We start from the raw sequence: 5,048 nt of genomic DNA, 5'->3' as shown, positions 1-5,048 counted from the left end.
TTTCTCATTCTCTATCTGTTTACCTTTTGCATGTAAGTGTTTAAGCTATTTTTGAAATCAACTTCTTTTCATTTTACCTAAGAAAATCTCAATTTCTTAGTGCATAATCTTAAAAGAAGTATAGTGGATGTTGTATTGTATTTTATTTGGTTTTGTTTGATGATGGTTTGAATTTTGATGTTAAAAAGGGGGTTTTGATTTTAAATGATGAGTTGCTTAAATATTTTAGTGTTAAACTTGACATTCAATATAAATCTTTGTTTCTAAGAAAGTTTCATGGCATGCATGTAAGGTTTGAGTATAATCAAATGAGTTTAGTTTGATTTGTAAATAAAATGAGTTGAATGGTTAGGTTAAAGGTTAAAGTGAGTTGAAATTGTAATTTAAAGCTTTGCATGTCAAAATTTGTTTATGCATGTGTATTTTTTTGAAAAACCCGAATGGGTCTTATGATTGGAAAATGATTAAGTTGATTTTTGTGGGATTATGTGCTACTAGTGATAATTGAAATGATTACTTGGTTGCATGTCAATTTTGGATGGTGTTTGTGTTGATTTTAGGTTCGAATTTTTGATAATTAAAAGAGGGTTTTGATTTTTGATTTTGATTATGATTTTGATTCGGCTTTTGGATTAATAACGATGAGACTTGATTGTGTAAGTGATTCTTGTACTTGCATGTTACTAAAAGAGGTTTATTTGTGTTTGATTATGTGTGATTGTAATTGAGTACACTTGATTGTGTTTGGTTGTAAGGGCCGAATGGTTATGGGTGTAAAAGAGGTTGATTTGATCATATGATTTCACAAAGTAAATGCATGTAAGACTACCAGGGACTATTTGGTTTATTTGATGGTTTTGGTTCGAATAATGTAAAATAAAAGGAAGGATTGAGTCGTCTTGATATGAGATTGTATAATGATTATTTTAACTCAAGTATAGAGTTTGGATACAAGGATTATATGCTATATGTTGTAAATGCATCGCAATATGTGATTCGATGACTATTTGGTTAAAGTATACGAGTTATGGTATAAGTGTGCTTTGTGTTATGACTGAGTATATGTACTCTTAGGGTATTGCGATAAAGGGAAATTGTTAAGCATTCCGGGAACATCGAATGGGAATCTAATTAGGGTTTTGATTTTTGGATTGTAGATTCGGAGCATGAGGGCATTCAGGCTAGGAAAGGGAAAGGTGTACTAGGTGGCAGTAGTTAAACCCTTGTGAAACAGGAAAGCGAACTCAGGCAACTAACTCTTCCTACTTGTATAAGTTGTGTATTGAAAGGATATTGTTGATTCCATGATAGAGTATTGATGTTTTATAACACTTGTGAACCCATTATTGATTCTTGAGAAACCCTGTTATTGCCTTTGTGAACCTGTTATTGATTCTTGAGAAACCCTGTTATTGTTCTTGCAATGACTTGATATGAATATCAAACCTTTATAGTAACCTTTTTATTCATATCCTGATAACCTGTTGATACCTTGAATTCTTGTAAACCCTATAAGAACCTTTGTGAACCCCCTTGCGTAATGATCCTTCATTCCTTTGTTTACCTTATTCCACTACGATCCTTGGAACTGTTTTGATTCCCTAACTTGTATACCTTGTGATCATTTGATCAAGATTCTTAGCATTGAACTTTGCTTACCTTTGATTCATTTACTTTCTTTGAATTCTTAAAATTGAACTTAAGAATTAGTTTTGACTTTAAAGAGTCTGAATGATTTCATATTCTTGGTAATGTTAAAATGAACTCAGTAAAACCTTTCTTTTCCAACAAAAGGTTTTCCAAATGAATTCCTGATGGATTGGATTGAGACGTAAGAGACTAGTGGGACTAGTCCAGTCATATAAGAGACTAGCGGGGCTAGTCCAATTTAAGGCTGAAATTATGTCATAGGTACCTTAACGACCAGATGGAGGTCGGTACGGTCTGATCACCCGTATTATTATTAATTGAAAGTTGAAGTAGTCCAATCAAGGGTTCCCTATCACTTTGTAAAGGATATTGAATACATTGCTTTAGCAAATTGCTTCTTTGAAAATGAAATGGCTTATAATGTTTTGAAAAGAGTTGATTGTGATATTGATTAGCATATAGCTTGTGAACCCTGATTTTTATTCCGATATTGTTATCAATCATATATTTGATTCTCAGAGTTGAAAAGATTCTAGCTTTCCAGTTGAAAGATACTTGAGATCCTGTTGATGATTTGTGATGAATGTCGGCTTTCACCTTATCTTGAACCTTGATTCTTGAAATCCCAACTATCTCTTCATAAACCTTCCCTAGCCCAAAGATAAAAATCTGCCACCTAGAAAATTTCATTAGAATGCCCCAAAAGTAATTGTGAAAGGCTATTGTTTATTGCATCATAGAACTGTAATTTAGTTACTTGCTGAGTTTTATACTCATATATTATGCTTTGTTCTAACCATGGCAGTTAAGCAAGAGGATGGCTAGACTTAGGCGCACTGCTCGTAAGAGCGTACCTGGTGGCCCTACCCTATTGTAGGCTTCCAGATGCCAGAGCAGGTTGTACAGGTTGTGTATGAGCAAGTGCTTAGTCGGAAAGTTTGTAAAGATACGATGGGTTATCTGTCGGTTCCAAGTCGGAATCGATTATGTAAATTTTGTATTATTTTGGGCTGTAATATATATTATCTGGTTGGTAGTTGTAATTTTGTCTCAAACTTAATCTTGTTTGATCCTGTTATTAGTTAATTGGGGTTTATGCTTATTTATTCATAGTTAAAAGGTGTGTAGGCCCTCATTTCCTAACCCCGAGATTGAGGGCATCACAATATGTACTTTAAACTTTTATGGTCCGTATAGATCTCGCATTTTTCTCTGTACAAGTAGTGTCTTCAATGCTTCAATGCGAATACTATGGCTTCTAATTCCAAATCATGTACTGGATACTTCTGCTCATTGGGTTTCAACTGTCTGGACGCATAGGCAATAACTTTATCATGTTGCTTTAACACACAGTCTAAACCTTTCAAAGAAGAATCACTATAGATCACGAAATTTCCCGTTTCATCAGGCAATGTTAGCACTGGTGCTGTCACTAATCTTTTCTTTAACTCATGGAAACTCTCTTCACATTTCTCAGTCCAAACAAACTTTTGATTCTTTCTGGTCAGCTTGGTTAACAGAGTCACAATCTTGGCAAAATCCTTTACAAATCTCCGGTAATAACCTGCTAGTCCAAGAAAACTTTTAACTTTTGTCAGGGTCTTTGGTTGTTCCCATCTGGATACAGCCTCAATCTTCACAGGATCCACCTTGATACGATCCTTACCCACTATATGACCCAAAAATTGAACCTCATCCAACCAAAATTCACATTTCGAAAACTTAGCGTATAACTGCTTCTCTCTCATCCTTTGTAGGGCAATCCTCAGATGTTCAACATGGATGTCATCAATAAATACAATAACAAACTTATCCAAGTACTCCTTATACACCCGGTTCATTAAATCCATAAAAGCAGCTAGTGCATGGTCAATCCAAATGACATCACAAAGGACTCATAATGTCCATGTCTGGTTCTGAATGCAGTCTTTGGTATGTCCTCAGGCGTGATCTTCAGCTGATGATAGCCCGATCTTAAATCAATCTTCGAGAAACAACACACTCCCTTAACCTGGTCAAACAAGTCATCAATCTTGTGTAGGGGATACTTATTATTGATGTTTACCTTATTTAACTCCCGATAATCAATACACAATCTCATGCTCCCATCTTTCTTATTCACAAATTACACTGGTGCACCCCAGGGGGATACACTTGGCCTAACTATCCCCTTATCTAACAGTTCCTGAAGTTGCTTAGCTAGCTCCTTAATTTCCTCTAGGCCATATGGTAGGGAGCCTTTAAAACCGGTTCTGCTCCGAGAACTAGGTCAATAGAAAACTCGATCTCATGACCTGGTGGCAATCCTGGCAACTCATCTACAAAAACATCTGGAAATTCCCTTACTATTGGAATCTCATCCATATCAGGTGCCTCTTTCTCAATGTCTACAATATGGGCTAAGTAGGCTTCACATCCTTGTCTCAACATTTTCTTTTCTTTCAGTATTGAGAGAAATTTCTTTTCCAGCTTATGTTCTTGATAATTTATCCTGACATTATTCTCTATAAATATCATAATTTTCTTTTTTTAAGTCAATATTTTCCTTATGCTGGGACAACCAATCCATTCCTAGAATCACATCAAACTCTCCTAACTCAAAGGGTATTAGGTCAGCCGAAAAAGAATGCCCTTGGATTTCTAGTTGACACTTAGGACAAAATTGACTCACTGCAACTCTATCCTGATTGGCCACTTTTATGGTCAAGGGCTCAGCTAAGTCTTCCAACATTAAATCCATTATATTCACACATTCTTTTGATATAAGGACTTAGACACTCCTGAATCAAACAAAACTTTAACATGTACGGAATTGAGAGAAAGCGTACATGCAACTACATCCGGGTCCTGAGCGTTGGATCTCTTGGTCATCTTGAAAGTTCAAGCTTTAGTTGTGTTGGTTGCGGTCCTTGGGATGCACTACCTCCTACGCTGCCTTGAGTAGAAGCCCTACAATTCATGGAAATATGTCCAGCCTTACCACACTTAAAGTAAGTAATTCCGGGATTCCCTGAACTGCACTCCGACACATAATGGCCTTTCTGATCACATTTAAAACATCGGACATCCTTTCTGCACTCACCACCATGCCTCTTGCCATACAACTTACATTCCACTACTGGCTTGACTGACTGGGCTGGAGTAGAAGCAACTGAGGTGGTATACTTGGCCTTATCTGGGGAAACCTCTGTCTTCTAAATCTTTTATTCCTATTTCGGCCAAACCGCTTGGAAACTTCTGACTAGATTCTTCTTGATCCGCCTTGTCAGTAATGTTTTCAGACTTCCTCTTCTTATCGCCCTTTTCCTTGACGACCAAATTCTGATCGCTCTCAATTACTAGGGCGGCCTAAACTATGGAAGGATATGTCTTGAGTTGTAAGGCCACAACTCCACTGT

Source organism: Apium graveolens, chromosome 10 (assembly GCF_009905375.1).
Source record: "Apium graveolens cultivar Ventura chromosome 10, ASM990537v1, whole genome shotgun sequence".
NCBI lineage: Eukaryota > Viridiplantae > Streptophyta > Magnoliopsida > Apiales > Apiaceae > Apium > Apium graveolens.
The sequence above is the reverse complement of the archived record's forward strand: the minus strand, read 5'-3'. Positions refer to the sequence as shown.